Source organism: Chelonia mydas, chromosome 4 (genome assembly GCF_015237465.2).
Source record: "Chelonia mydas isolate rCheMyd1 chromosome 4, rCheMyd1.pri.v2, whole genome shotgun sequence".
Lineage (NCBI taxonomy): Eukaryota > Metazoa > Chordata > Testudines > Cheloniidae > Chelonia > Chelonia mydas.
In genome coordinates, this window is record NC_057852.1 from 11,122,588 (window position 1) to 11,139,024 (window position 16,437).

Sequence of the window (16,437 nt, forward strand, 5' to 3'; positions counted from 1 at the left end):
TTTTTCGCCTTCTTATCTGCGCTAGCCTCTGGATGGAGATGCTAGTCGCAGCGTTGAAACATTTGCAGCTGCGGGAGGGAAAAAAAGGGACAGTAAAATTTGAAAAAGGCACATTGGTCATTTAAAAGGAGGGGATGATGTTTTTGGGTTAACGTGCAGCACAAACCCAACTAAACCCCCAATTCTCTGGGATGATCGCTTCACCCCTCCCCACACTGCATGGCTAACAGCGGGGATGATTTCTTTTCAGCCACAGGCAAACAGACCAGCAGGAACGGCCACCTCTGAATGTCCCCTTAATAAAATTCCTCTATTTCAACCAGGTGACCATGAATATCACTCTCCTGAGGATAACACAGAGAGATACAGGACGGATGTTGCTTGAATGCCAGCAAACACCAGGACCACACGCTGCCATGCTTTCTTATGCAATGATTCCAGACTACGTGCTACTGGCCTGCCATGGTAAAGTGTCCTAACATGAAGGACGCAATAAGGCTGCCCTCCCCAGAAACCTTTTGCAAAGGCTTTGGGAGTACCTCCAGGAGAGCTTCACTGAGATGTCCCTGGAGGATTTCTGCTCCATCCCCAGACACGTTAACAGACTTTTCCAGTAGCTGTACTGGCCGCGAACGCATCCCAAGTCTTCAGGGAAAATTAATCATTAAACACGCTTGCTTTTAAACAGTGTATTGTATTTACAAAGGTACACTCACCAGAGGTGCCTTCTCCGCCTTCAAGGTCCGGGAGCCCAGGTTGGGAGGGTATTGGCTCCAGGGTGATAAACAGTTCCTGGCTGTCGGGGAGAACGGTTTCTCTGCTTGCCTGGTGTGCAGTGTCTTCAGCCTCCCCCTCCTCCTCATCTGCTTCATCCTCAAAATCCTCATCCCTGTTGCGTGAGACTCCCTTGCAGGAATCCACGTTCAGGTGTGGGGTAGTGTTAGGGGCACCCCCTAGAATTGCAGCTCATCATAGAAGCGGCATGTCAGGGGCTCTTACCCGGAGCGGGCGTTTTGCCTCTGTGGTTTTTTGGTAGGCTTGCCTGAGCTCCTTAAGATTCACGCGGCACTGCTACGGGTCCCTATTATAGCCACTGTCCTTCATGCCCTTGGAGATTTTTGCAAATATTTTGGAATTTCGTCTTTTGGAACGGAGTTCTGATAGCATGGATTCATCTCCCCATACAGCGATCAGATCCAGTACCTCCCATTGGGTCCATGCTGGAGCTCTTTTGCGATTCTGGGACTGCATGGTCACCTGTGCTGATCAGCTTGCCACGGTGGCCAAACAGAAAATGAAATTCAAAAGTTTGTGGGGCTTTTCCTGTCTACCTGGCCAGTGCATCCGAGTTGAGAGTGCTGTCCAGAGCAGTCACAATGGAGAACTCTGGGATAGCTCCCGGAGGCCAATACCATCGAATTGCATCCACACTATCCCAAATTGGACCCGGCGATGTCGATTTCAGCACTAATCTCCTTGTCGGGGAGGAGTACAGAAATCAATTTTAAGAGCCCATTAAGTCGACAAAAATGGCTTCGTTATGTGGATGGGTGCAGGGTTAAATCGATCTAACACTGCTAAATTGGACCTAAACTCGTAGTGTAGGCCAGGGCTAAGGCTCAGCATTGATGCCAGCTCTAGGAATCACCAGCCAGAAACAAAGACTCTCAATTGAGCCTAGTTGGCTCTGTTAAACATAGGAGAGGGGCAGGTCAAATAGTGTCTAGGGCTCTCTAGGCAGCATTCATACCACCAGGTAGAAACACCTGTCCTCACCCAATCTCCCCATCACTGAGGTTTGACATACCTACCCGCTGCTTAGCGAGTGAGTTTCACTTTAGTGGGAACCCCTCAATCAGGGAAGGCTAAGCACAGTTCTGCTGCGCTTTACTCGTACAATAAGAATAGCAACATTTCATTACCACTGCATTCAAGTACTAAAGTGATTTGTAATCCAAAATCAGTCAAAATTGATCATTTTGACAAAGCAGCTCCATCTGCTGTGCACCTAGGCAGAGTAGATGTGTCTATGCAAACATTGTCTGTGCCTGAAGTCTCTTCCGCTAGTCCGTCACTGCATGTCGGGGAGAGCTCATTCAGACCTCACTTACATCTAGTTAGAAAGTTTTTCCTTATGTCTAACCTAACTCTCCCTTGCTGCAAGTAAAACAATGGACCTGAGCATCATGTGTATCGCATATGCTCCTTTGACCCGTGGGACCTGTTGCATTATTCCTGTTGCAGAGTGATGTGTGCATTTGTAATTCTTTATTATAGTATGCCTGCTATTATAGTTAAGGTTGCATGGTTGTTTCCATTCTTAACCCCCTGTTTTTACTAGCTCAGTACTCTTTGGAAAATTTCCTCTCTTAGGCTGAAATTTCCCAAGGTTGATCTGTGCCAGAACATGATTATTTTAAAAATAGAGAATTAGAGCAAAATAGGCTGTGCTGTCTTTCATTGTGGAGAGGAGGCTTTTCCCAATATTTTGGAAAACTGTTTGTTTAAATATTGCAACTTTTTGTGGCACCCTACAGCCAAAATAGCTGAGATCTGAGATTTGTCATGTAAATCATTCTTGTTTAGGGGCAGTGTATGGCATTGTTCCAAAGGAAACTGATTTTGATTTGACTGAGATATGACCACTTGGGAAAACTTGGTTCTGAGCATGAATGGCAGGATTATTTTTGCAGGTCATAAAGGGTGCTCCTTAGAATGGATAGCCTATGCATACATTCATGGATAGTGTAGGTTCTCAGGTCATCACTTGAATTGCTCTCAGAAAAGCAGCCTAAAACCAAATTGTTCCCTCCAGCAAGCTCTGCTTATCCCTTTTATCACCTCTTTCTGTGACTTGTCACAAATTAGCCCCATCGGGAGCCCCTTCTTCTAGGATTAGCAGCATTTGAGGCTGCTCTTCTTTGTGGGGTGGGAGAGATGGGGGAGAAGGGAGTCCATTAGCCCCTTCCTGTCCTGGCTGGTATGGATGATGCATACCCCATCACATGCTATATCCTAAATTCTTGTAGCCTTTCTTTCTCAGAGTAAAGGACATTTACAAAAATGGCTGCGGATAGCAAGGCACCTTTAGTCATCAAAGGGGTCTGATTTTCAGAGGTACTGAGTGCTTGCAGCTCACATTAAAGTCAGCAGGAACTGTGGATGCTCAGCACCTCTGCAAATGAGGCCATGTATTTAGGTTCCGGTGTCAGCCAGCAGACAAGCCTGGAGTGTCTGTGTGCTGTACATCCCTGGATCAGCAACTCGGATGCTCAGGGTTTGAGCAGCATGCTTGTCTTCTGGCTGCTGGTGTCCAGGCTGTGAGCCCTAGCAGCAGAGCATTTCAGGCACCTGGGGTGACATGGCAGGTGGTGCCACAAATGTCTCACTGGGCTGGATTGCATCCCAGAAGACAACCTGTAAGCCGGTAGGGTCCCCACCCATCTCCCAGCAAAAGCTGAGTACTCAGAGAATCAAGTGACCACTCCTGGGGTATGATTTTATTAACACAAAGGTGATTCTAAAATAACACTAAATAAATAAATATGTCCCCCACCTAAGCCTTTCCCAGGGCTGGCTGCTTCTGTGGTTCCTTCTCTCAAGGCCTGCCTGGTGCAGCTATCTGGACCTATTAATAGCAGGAAAATCCTGCTTACATAGCCAAAATAGGAGTCTTGAAAAATGTCCTCAGTGCCCAACCCTGTCCCCAGTCTTCTAGGGGAGGGCTAACTTAATCGTTCTCTCCTTTGCACTATTGTAATGCCCCATTATTCATCCCCATACTGTTCTCCTTGCTGCAGAAATTCCCTCTCCTCACTTTCCTGCTATTGCTCATTATTGTCCAGGAAGTCCTCTGGCTCTACAAATTAGGTGCCAGGTTGTGCCACTCCACTGCCTTCCAATTAGTGTCTTAACCTGCAGGCATGTCTAGATGGAGTACTCTCAGCGGACAATGTTACCCTACAAGAGTCAGGGAGGTAGAATCTGGCCTTAAAGTTGAATTTTCTTTTCTCATTAGTTCCGCCAAAGTGCATGAGTTACACTGCATGGGCATCCCACGACAATGAATTCCATTTGTTGCCATTTATTTATGAGCCTACTTCCCCCATCTTTCTCTAGCCCTCCTTGTTGTCTGCCTACATCCTCAGCTATATCAATTGTCTCTCCTATCATAAGATTATCTGTGACTATCACACAAAGCAGTTTGTATCTGCTTCAAGATTAAGATGACCATTAACCCGGGTCTGGGCACTTTTCCCTTTGATATTCTTTGTATTGTATAAGACAATGCCTCTATTCCGCAGCCACATTTTAACATTACAGTGTTAGAGCTTTAAAAGGGAATATTTGAAGGGAAGGACATTCAGTTGCCCATGCCCTTGATATTCTTTCCCATCTCCTCTCTATCACTATATTCCACACCTTTCAGTCTACTCTTTCCCCTCCTATCTTCACTTATTAGTAAGAAGAGAAGCTGTTTTCTGATTCATAGTAGAGGGCAAGTGGTTTGACCAGTAACAACCTAGAACCTAGATTGAAGTGTAAGTGAGCAAAAGGAAACCCTTGCTTGGAGTCTCTACATTAAATTTTACTGCAATCTTAAAAAAAAACATTGTATGTTTGGGAGAATGAAAACCTCATAGGCTAGATTCTGATACCATAACTCACACAGAATAGAAGTTTACTTCATGCTTCCATGTATTTGTATTCCAGCATTACTGAGATTGGGGTGCCGTTGTGCTAGGCACTGTACAAACACAGAATAATAGACAGTCCCTGCTTGAAAGGGCTTACAGTCTAAATTGACAAGACCGACAGTGTGGGAGGGAAGACACAGAGGTCAAATGACTTGCCCAAGGGCACACGGCAGGTGACAGAACCCAGTCTTCTGTTTCCATCCATAGGCAATGCCGCCTTTCACTGAAGTGAGTGGGGCTACCTGCAGAGCAGAGAACAGTGCATCGGGAACAAGGGTGGCAGAATCTGCCCCTATACTTGTACAGGGACAAGTTTAATTAGCCATCTGTTCATATTAGACTCTTATCTTTTGCTCTTTTATCCACGATTGCTTTTACTGGAATATGCCATGTACTGCAGTTCTAACTACTACTCAAAGTGGTTCTATTTTTAGCCATGTAACAATGGATAAATGTATGACTCTTCAACTAACAAGCTGCTTGTTAGCTTAGATTACTGTCTAATTTGAATTGAATATTACTTTATATATGGAATCAATTATAAATATTAACTAATGTATAAGGTTTTGGACGTAGCAGAGAGAGGCTTATAAAATCAAATGGGGGAAGAACTTTTTCCATTTCTTTACCTCTTTTCCTGTCTTCTCTTCCCTCTCCTGTCTTTGTGTGTTTACTGTAAGGGTTATTCCTGTTTCAGTGGAAGCCAGCTATCTTCTGAACAAAACCATGGCTTACAGTTGCTGACGTACTGCCTGTAACCTATTGCTACTGCTTTGTGTTGTGCTAAAGGGCTGGACAGCGACTTCAGGCACAGCCTTGAGCAAGGGGTGGTATGTGAGCTGTGTCACCCCAGGAGTAACCCTGGGAGCCGCTGTGACTCTCAGAAACCCTTCAGAGTCCCCATACCTCCCCCGATGCTCCTAGGGGTAATCATTTTGGGCTAGATTCACAAATGAACTTAGGTGTTCCAATGCTCAGCATCACCACATCTAACTGTTAGGCCTAGAAAACCAATGGGATTCACGAAGCCTGACTACGGTGCTCCCTTTATAACTTTTAACCAGTAGTTAGGATGCTCATCTGGGATGTGGGAGACCCTAGGTTCAAGTGCCCCCCTCTGCCTTAGGCAGATTTAAACAGGTATCTCCCACCTCTCAGGTGAGTGCCCTAGCCACCAGGCTATAGGATATTCTGATGCAGGTTCCCTCAGTCTCTCCTGCTGAAACTGATGTTGTGAAGGCCAAGACTATAACAGGGTTCAAAAAAGAACTAGATAAGTTCATGGAGGATAGGTCCATCAATGGCTATTAGCCAGGATGGGCAGGGATGGTGTCTCTAGCCTCTATTTGCCAGAAGCTGGGAATGGGTGGCAGGGGATGGATCACTTGATGATTACCTGTTCTGTTCATTCCCTCTGAAGCACCTGGCATTGGCCACTGTTGGAAGACAGGATACTGGGCTAGATGGACCTTTGGTCTGACCCAGTATGGCCATTCTTATGTTCCACTGTGGATCAATAATTAGTCATTGGGACAGAGAGAGAGAGAGCACAAGCATGATAATGACTCTGTGGCTTGGTGGATAGAGCATTCACTCAGGATGTGGGAGAGCCAGCATCCAGTTCCCCCACTCGAATGGCTCTTTAATTATTGATCCACAGTGGAAGAGCTTCAAGTGGAGGGACTGAGGGAGCCCCATAGCAGACTGTCCCATAGCTCAGTGGTTAGACCACTCGCCTGAGAGGTGGCAACTCCCTTCTCCCCTGCAGGCAGAGGGCGGACTTGAACTCTCCCATTCCAGGTGAGTCCCCTAATCACAGAGCAAAAACTTATGAGGGAAGTGCTGGTGATCCTCCTCCTTCTGCCCCAGCTGTTTGGCTGTTTTGTGCGAGCTTGTGCCTGGTCTCCTAGATGGCGTTCGAGTCCTCCTACCAAATTGGGCCTTGCAGGCGAGTAGGGTGGAGGAATGCCTATCTTTCACCAGTTTGTGCATTGCTCTGGGGCTTAGGAGTCTGGATGCCTAGAGAGAGGCAGCTATGCATGTGCTCAGAGGCAGGAGCATCGGCACCTGGGGAACTTTACTGCAAAAACTTAGGCACCAAGTGAGTTTAGGCATCTACAGACTTCGGCTGCAGCTGAGTGGGGGTTTGGTGAATACTAATAGTACCTGGCTCTGGGATTTAGGTGCCTAAAGTGTCAGTTATGTGTCTATGTCCCTTTGTGACTCTAGCCCTTACTGCTGGTCTGTACCAGGAGTAAATTTCTACTGTCTGTACCAGTTCAGCTACCCAACTTATGGAATAACATTTTAAGGAGGAGATGAAACAAAGTGATAAATTTAAAAGATACAAGTCATTAGGAGCAAATGGCAGAATCCTAATGGCATGTTTATGCTGAATCTGGGAACAAGCCTCCCAGCCTGGGTCCATAGACTTTTGTGTTAGTGAGGCTCATGCTAGCCCTCTAGGAATAGTTGTGTAGACAATACTTGGACATTGCAGCTCAGGCCGGAGCTCAGGCTCTCAAGGATGGAGCTCAGGCTCTTGAGTTCCTTCCCCGGGACTGAACTTCAGCCTTCAGAGCCTGAACTTCAGCACAAGCCGCAACAGCTCTTTTCAGAGTACTAGTGCAAGTCCGTGGACCCAGGCTGGGAGGCTCACTCCCAAATGCCCGGAGAGCTGTGAGGGAGCTTAAGAATGAAGTATGAAGTTACAAAAATACATCAATCCCTCATTAAAATCCACTGTTATACTGAAGGATTGGAGGGTAGCAAATACTGTATTGTACCAATCTTAAAAGAGTGGTGGGGTGATCCCCGAAATTATTTACAGGAGGATTAAAAGAAGGATTAAACATTTATATGGATAACGCGAACATCCACCATTTTGCTACATAGGATGATTTTATTTTATTTATTTTTTGTTTTGTTTTTTAATAGTAGGGATACAAACCTTCCTACTTCAGGGAATAAGCCAACCACTAACTGACAGGGGTTTGGAAGAAACTTTCTCTTTAGACAAGTCATATAAAGGGAAAGTTTCTTCCTAATTGTCTGCTCCAAGAGTTCTTCCACCTTCCCCTGATGTTACTGGCTACTGTCAGAGATGAGATACTTTGCCGGATGGATCACTGGTTCAATCCAGTCTGGCAGATTTCTCTGTTCCAATATAGAGTCTCCTTCAAAACAAAGTATAAAAACAAAGGTGCATAGCAAGCAGAGAAAAGAGTTAAACCAATAAGGCTTACACAGCTGGGTCTTACCAAAACTTGCAAGGAATGGAAAAGGTTTAGATAAGTTCCACTTATCCCAGGTACTCCTACTTCTGGGCTCGGAGGGTCAGACTGTCCTGCTGCAGTTTCTGTCTGTCTCCCACAGTGCACCTCCTCCCCCAGGCCAGGGATGCTGCTTCCCATGCATATCTCCCCCCACCTTCCTCTCTTGGCAAGGATTTTTAGCAGGTCAGTGTCCTTTTGATCTTAGGCCCACAACCCTAAGAAAAATAAAGGTGGCTAGAGCCAGGCAGGTAGGCACTTCTAATTCACAGCAGACCTGCTGTTCTCTTAAGGACCCTAGAAGTATTTTCCCCAAGGATATCTCATCTTTAGCTATTGTTTTATTTCCTGTTTCCTCTCCCTAACAGCCACTTTTGATTTAACTCCATGTGGTCAGACAGAATAATATCAAGTAGATAAACTGAGGTACATCTAATAGTCATATAAAATAATACAGGAATCTCTCTCGCTCTTTACAATGTTGCACTCAGAAATCCTTGTGTACTGATCAAAGATTGTATCCCTTAGGGGCCAGATTGGGGAGCCCTTGTTTGCACTTACTCATTAGGTGAGCACTTACTCATTCAGACAGTGCCATTGAAACCAGAAGGACTAATTGCACAAGTAAGTGTTCCCTGATGTGAACAAGGGCTCTAAGTGCTTGTTTTTATAATGAATAAAATGCTGCATAGCACTTACAAACCCCCCCCCCCCCCCCCCCCCCCCCGAAGAACCAATGAGGCAGCTATGAGAATGGACGTTTTTAACAGGCTCCAGTCACACTTTTTGCTTGTCGTTTAGAAAGCAGGCAGACCAGCGAGCAGATGAAATCCTTGAACTGATGTGAAAAGAGAGCAGCTATTAGCTGTATCATTCTCTGACTTAAACTGAACTGGGTTTGCTTTGGAAATGGGGTGATTTTACATTCTTCAGAAAGACTGTATTAAAACGGGGAAAATCTATCATGATGATTGCTTCTTTTCAACGACTCTAACGTGCATAGCTGTGCCAGCACACATTCTAGCCAATCCTTGTTAAAATAAAAAACATGCTGTCATTCGCAGGCAGGTTTCCATATGAACAGAAACAAAAAACTTGCTAGCATAACCCTCCACCTTATAAAGAAATCTCTTTCTCTCAGCAATTCTGGTAGGCAGTACTTTATATTTCTGCTTTTCATCTGTGTCTGAATTTTGGAAATACTAACTTATATATATTTATATTTCAGGAAACTGTTTGTTTTAGAAGGATAACTTCTCTAAAAAAGTTGGCTTTGTATCCAGTTTGAGTCTGACTTGCTGTACAGAACCAAGTCAGGTACCTTTATGGTGGAATTACAAATGCCGTGGCACTTTAGCTTGTTATTGAAGTGTGTGTTTGCAACTTTGCATGTAATGCTAAGCATACATTTTGGTTTGTATGGTAATTTAAAGTTGTTGTGAGATGCTGCATTCTTAGGACCCTTTCAGGAAATGTTGATTTGACTGCAGGTCACACTTGTCCTGTTTCCACCGTTTAAAAAAAATAAATAAAAATCCAGCTGTTACTGGAGAAGGGAAGCTGACTCTCTTCCTTTGGGCAAGGAAGTCTTGATTAGTAAAGCAAGATGTCACCTGGATGAACTGCTGATATTTAACTCAGATTCTATGCTGAATTATTAACAGTTTAGGAGCTTTTAAAAAATCATTTGTGTAAACTACAGTTATAGATTTTGGGGTTTTTTTTAAATCTGGAGACTGATGAAAGCCAGTATCTCAGGGAATTACCAAAATCTGGTGCTCAGCTAGAATTTAAGACATTTAGGTGACTATAAATTGGTACAGTGGGTTATGCAAGTTTGATCTTAGCTAAAATTTTCAAAAGCACATAAGTGACTTAGCAGCCTAAATCCCATTTTCAAAAGTGACTTAGACCCATAGGGGAGTCTAAATACCATTGGATTTCAGTGATACTTAGATTGCTAAGGGCCAGATATTTAGAGTTATTTAGGTGCCTAACTTCCATTGAAATCAATGGGACTTCGGTGCCTAAACACCTGTAAAAATCAGGCTCTTAGTAAGTCTGTTTTGAAAATGGGACTTAGGCTCCTAAGTCTAGCTGGTTGAAAATGTCACGGAAATATTTTTCCACCGGAAAATGCCATTTTGTCAAAATTGAGATTTTTCCAAGAGAACATGTGGATTCAGAAATGGAACATTTTGACATCAGAATGGAACATTTTAATTTTTCATTTTGAAATATTTTTTCATTTAGAAATGTATTTTATATAATATTATTTTAATTTATAAAATAAATGAAATTGGAGCAAAACGTTTCAATCAACCCAAAGCAATAATTTTTTTTTAAAAATTGTTTTATGGGCAATTTTTGAAATTGTTGGTTTTCTGATTTGGAATAAAAACAAATTTTGAAGCGTTGGAATTTTTTATAGTATGGAAATTCCAAGTTTTGACCAGTTACACTCCTAAATCACTTACATGCTTTTGAAAACTTTACCTCTAGTCATGCTCTGTGTTGGAAGTGAACTATCAAAGATTTCCTCTACCTAAGACTGTGCAGGGGGGGAGGGTTGGGGTGAGTGAGAGAAAGAAGGAACAGTTTCTTATATATAGGTAGAAGTGACAATATCCTTTTGGAACAAAAAACCCCAAAATGGACAGATATACAATTTTGAATGGAGAAAACTTCTCTCTCTCCTCCACACCAACCTTTCCTGATTGGCGTTCTCTGGCCACCTCTGTGGTTCATCTGTTCCTTTCTCCAACAGTTCCGAACTAGTTAATACAGCTTTCCTGTTTTAGCATTGTCATGAAACTGAGCAGACAAGATCTGATTATTATACGAGCTTTAAAAATAATCTAGAAAAGTGAACCACATATCTGAGAATTAGAGCACTCAAGAAAAAGACTCTGCTGAGTAAAGTAATGACAAAAAGTTACTAAAAATCTGAGCTTTTTATGGCTTCTGCCCTGCCCCTCCCCAGCACCTTCCCCATCCTGCTTACAGTGGGAGTGGTGCGGGGAGGCACCTGGCATAGTAGATAGCTACACTGCCTCTAGTGGCTTTGCGCCAGCAGCAGCTCCCACTGTACAGGGGGAATCACAAGCTAGTTGAAGCATCCTGGAGAACTCAGCCCTGTATCGCTATTCTCACTCCTCTATTGTTCTTTAAGGATGGTTTGTAAAAAGGATTTTTAAGGAGTATCTAATATAGAATAACGAAGTAAAAGCTTTTTTCAAGGTAGTTACTTTCATTCCTTGTCTTCAGCTCCAGCTAAAATGTAGATATGGTGGCATATAATTGAGTGCTACCTGTCACTTCTCTACACCCACTCTAAAAGTGTACACCGCATTCCACTCTGCATCTAGGGATAGTTCGGTTTTTCTGCTTCTGGGCATGGCTTATGACATACAAGATCTATTCATTTCCCTGTGCTGTATGTGCCTTGTTCATCCAAGTATGCAGAAAGGCTTAGATCTATAACAACATCTTTCTTCTGTAGTTTATCTTCCATCCCAAAGTGCACTGAAGTCAATGGGAATACTCACAGGCTTAAAGTTACGTGCGGGCTTAAGTACCTTGCTGAATCAGGGCCTAAACCCTGGCCTTATATGTATACTCAGGGTCTATATTTCATCCATGTTCTGGCACAGACCCTTGAACATTTATCTTCTGGTACGTTATAATGTAAAGTTGGCAGAATCCCTAGAACGTCTGGCATAAAATGCACTGACTCAGTATATGCAGTTTTTAAAACAATTCTAATTTATTAGTAGTTACAAAAACACACACTACAAAGAGAAAAATTGGCTATAAACCATGAACAACAAACTTGCTTCCCCAGGTGGACTTTATGTCCTTCGTTTTCTGCAGTTCCTACCTCTACCAGGCTTTGCTATTTCTGGTAAGATTATTCGTTGCACCCTGAATACTGGGTTACCATCGTGCCTGGCTCTTAAAGGGGCCACAAATTTCCTTCCTTGGTGGAGTTCATCCAGTCTTTCCCTGTGCCGAATCACACTGTAGAGGCAAATAGAGTAGAACAAAACCAAAGAATATTTGTTATTGATAGCTGGGGAAAAAAACCACACCATGGTTGTACGTTTCTCAAGGCAAAGAGCCACCACCCCATAAGAGACCAAACTAAAAAAAACCCAACCCAGGATGATTCCTTGCCTTAACCAGCAGAGATAAAATAATTTTGTCTTGTTTTTAAGGTGTCCTATTGCAGCACCACCACGATGACCATCCAAGTGATGCTAGAAACTCAATTTAGCTTGACTTCAACCCTTTTGTAGATGGGCAGCCCCGACTTGTGTTCCAAAAGGAATTAGATAACCACGTATTCTCTTTTAACAGAGCAATAATGATGAAAACCCATCTCTAAGCCTCAGAGTTCTCATTAAGCTCATTGATATGCTTGATGTTGTTACAGGAATATTGCTGTGTGCTCTTCCTTTTGTGGGGTGGGGGTTAAATTGGACTGGGAGTTCAGCTCTTCTCCGTGGCACACAGATGAGTTGAGGTAGCACCCATGCATTGGCTCCACCATGTGAAATCTGATGAAGGGGTTGGCTCTGCAGTTTTCCAACAAGGCAGATGTCAGTCAGCCATATCAAATTGCAACAGATCAGCCAAATCATTTGTTAAACCTCTGGCAGTTGCCAAATTTATTAAAATTTACTCTGGGAACAACTCCAGCCAAATGATTGGGCTAAATTCCAGGTCAGTCAAAATCCAGATTGTGAAAAGTTAAGATGATAAATAATGTTTCGCAACAGTTTGGGAACAATCTAGTTATTAGACCCTCCGATGAGAGGTTGTTAATCAGAAATAGGCATTTTATGGAGAGGCACCATCATTGCTCCATTCCCATATTTGCTAAGGGCGACAGCGTGAGAGGCATCTCTGAGGCAATCAGCCGCACCTTTTGTATGTTGTACACATGTTCCTTGGAGTTGGGGAGAAGATGTGCTCTCACACACTGCAAGGTGGGAACAGAATGAAGAAAGTGGCTGAAACTTCCTGGAAAAAAATTGACTAGTTTGGTGTAATGATGTCATGCCACATGTGTTGGCTGTGGGTATTGAACCTGAGACCTTTGGATCTTTAGGCATGAGCCTCTACTTCTTGAACTAAAACAGCCACCTCTGTTAGCCAACACTGGAGCAGACTTGTCAACCTTTGTCTGTGGCTTGGCCTGCACCTGAAGGGAACAGAGCACTACATGGAGTGGGCTGTGTTGGGATTCTCTGGTTTTCAGCTGTCCATGGCTTATTAGGTGGGAGAAAGCTGGCTAAGGCTTAGTTTTTCCAGTGTGAGCAGTGTTCCTCCTAACTTCCTCCATGTTGCAAAAACAGCTTGGAAATGGTGCAAATGCCAGGCAATTCCTAAGAAACACCTTAGGGAATTATGGTGTTTCCTGGGGGTGGGAGGTAGGAGTTTGACCTCTTTCTCCCACAATTCTCTTAAAAGAACGCCTTCAAACGATGCCTGTTGAAAATCTTCCAAAATGCAGCAGGCAAGAAGAGGTGTTGAGACTTATGGGGGGACATATCGAGTGGGCACTGAAGCTCAGTGAGTTTAGAGAGCGATAGTGTGAATGCAGGGTGAAAATCCAGGTGCCTTGACCACAGTTCAACCTGATGATTGTGGATGTGCCCAACTGTCTGTGCTTTGAGCTGCGAAAAACTGCTGAGTCCTTTACAAATGGCAGCATTCTGGTGTGAAGGGTATAATCTGGAGGGTGTTGTTAAGATAAAATAATAGCTCATTTTGTATAGTAACAGGCATGTTGAATTATTTGGGGTGGAGGGACCACACACAGCATCTAAATGGAAAAACTTTCTGTTTTTGGAGTGGTCTGGTTAGGGTTTGAATCATCTCCCCCTAAGCCTTTGTTTTTCTTAGCCTTAATTTTGAATGGCTTGACTTTCACACTTGTTTGCCTTTCAACATTCTAATAATGTTGTTTTATCCAGACAAAGTAGATGCTGCGAACAAAAATCTACCTAGATCGTAAGATCATTGGGGCAGGGACTGTCCTCTTTGTTAACTACCTGTACGGTGCCTAGCACGCAGAGGGCCTGATCTTTCACTGATGTTCTGTAATAGAAAGAATAACAAAGCTTTTTTTTTTTTCCCCCTGGGAATAGTATATTTTGCTTTTCTTGTGAAAAATGTTTTTGATATTAAAAACAGCTTGTTTATTGAAGGATGTCCAGAATGGTAGCACCTTTGCCCCTTTGCTGCCTGTGCCAGAGAATTGTTTCAAGAAACATTTAGGCTGAATCTAATCAGAGCAGAGTATGCTCCTGGCCTCAGAACTATAACCTCCTCTGCAACTCTGTAGCAGACAATGCAGTCAAGATAAAGTTACAGCCCTATCTCACTAATGGGAAACCAATTAAATTAGTAGCGCAAGGATATAAAGAGTATTGATGGAAGGAAAAGCAGCGTGTTCTACACTGACTTTTTGTGTCTCTCAGAATTAGAAACCCATTGCAGTATGTTGAATTTAAAACCACTGTCTTTACTTCCAGTTTCGTCTCTGGACAAAACCCCACGATAATACTTGCATGGTCAAGGACACACTTGTGGGGATTTTTCGATTGTTTTAAGAACCACATTATATCTTTATTTGGGAGGAAAAGACCCAACCTTAACTGTCACTTATAGGAAGAAAACAAAGTAATTGTCTCTCTGTGGGAGGAGTCAGTTACAGAGAGCATTTTAACACACAGGCACAAGCAGTGACTTCTCTGTCTCCTTGGGGTTACGAAGGGCAGTGCATAGTTTCTTTGGTGAAGAACTCGGGCTCCAAAGATTAAAGAAGTCTCTATACAGTAAGTTTTTCTCTTTTCTCCAAGGGTATGGTATGTGCTATTTATACTTCGATTCTGGACAGGTAATTTTCATAACTAGCCTTTATCTGCATTTCAGTGCTCTGTGATTGCAGACTAAGTGTGGTAGAGTTTGAAGTGTTCAGGGGATCAGGGCTGTGTGTCACTAAGAGACCAGGTTTCTTGTGCATAATTTATTTTAGTAACTTTGTACCCCTCATCTAACATGTCCTACTGCTTTGTGAATAGAGCAATTATTGCTCCAGGGACAAACCTCTCAGAAAACGAAATATGGGATAGAAAAGAGACTTCTTACTTTTTTTAAATTATTGCCTGCAGTCAGACCAAAAAACAAAAAACCTGGAACAACCGAGAAAACACTTTTTAAGAGGTGTGGGGGAGCTTTCATTTTACATTGTGATGGCAAATGTTCTGTGCTGCATGTTCATGTTACGCAAATTAACCATATTAGTTAGTTAGTTATGGTCCATAACCATTCTGTATAGTTTCATAAATGCATATGGGGCTTTTATAGATCGCACACTAGGAGAAAGGGCCGGGTCCTCAGCTAATGTAAAGCTGTAGCTCGCTGATGTCAATGAAACCATGCTGATTTACACTAGCTGAGGATCTGTCCCTGTGCCAAAGTGCTTGCGTTGTAACTCAGACAAAGAGGATTCATGGGGAAATAGTTCAAGAAGGAGAAGCTGCATAGACATTATAAGTAAGGGGATTGATACACAAGGAGTCCCTCTGTAAGGAAGGATCTGAAGGAGGAGCATGAGGATACAGTAAATTTATCAAAGGGTTGCCTTCTTTCCCCTGTCTTCCATTCAAATTCCTACCCCTCACCTCTGGACAGACAGTTTAGACAAGGCAGACAAGAAAGACAGGACTCCCTTGGAAGAGACTTGGGGGGAAATCCCTGGCCAGCCAGTTAGAAGAAGTCTGTAAAGATTTTCAGAAGGTTTTCTCACCCAGTGAAGGTATGTTTATGTTCTTTGCTCCCAGAGGTCTGATTCTGGACCCCTTACTCATAGTGGGTAGCACCTCACTCCATAAGTACCGCGCTGGCTCCATTTTGCATATGGGCACTGTGCATTGAACAGCTGCACTTTGTTAGAATTTTTTAAAAGTTCAAGCAAAATGCCATGTGCTTCAGTTCAGAGTACAATACAGTCCTAGCACTGGAAGTTTGGCTGAGTGACACGAGCTGGGAGTTGGGGGGCATTCTCACTTCCTTTCTGATCTTTTTTTACTCATAGATACTGACGTATGCCGTTCATAGGTCAAGGTCTCTCAAACACCCCCCCCCCCCCCCACACACACACACAGCTTCTCTCATCCTGAGTCCTTTTACCAGGATTTTGGACGCTTTAGGGGGATAAATCGAGAGACTAGAAGCAGTTGCTTGGCACGCTGGTGGAGCCGCCAGGGCCCGAGAGCTGTGGTGTGAGCGGCAGTCACTGTAGGAATTACCCTGTGGAGACTGTTAAAATATTTACCATTCTCTGTGTCCCAGGGGCTGGGAGTCTGTCCTGCAGATAGTGTTCCATATGTCATTGGATCTTCAGTGGAACAGCTACAGTTTCACTGACAGCATTTTCCTCTGGGCTGACTTGACAG

The 16,437-nt window shown here is 43.5% G+C and overlaps 1 protein-coding gene across 4 annotated transcripts in view; it reads left to right on the plus strand.

Moving 5' to 3' along the window:
* The window catches only part of CSGALNACT1 (chondroitin sulfate N-acetylgalactosaminyltransferase 1), a 93,671-nt gene that overhangs the window by 38,413 nt on the left and 38,821 nt on the right, over positions 1-16,437 (plus strand). The window contains exon 1 of one of the 4 annotated variants that reach the window (XM_027825279.3): positions 14,690-14,814. The exons of the other annotated variants lie outside the window; for them this stretch is intronic. The gene's annotated coding sequence lies outside the window, so the exon portion shown is untranslated. Of the gene's footprint in view, positions 1-14,689; positions 14,815-16,437 lie in introns of those variants that run through there. 4 annotated transcript variants of the gene reach the window in all.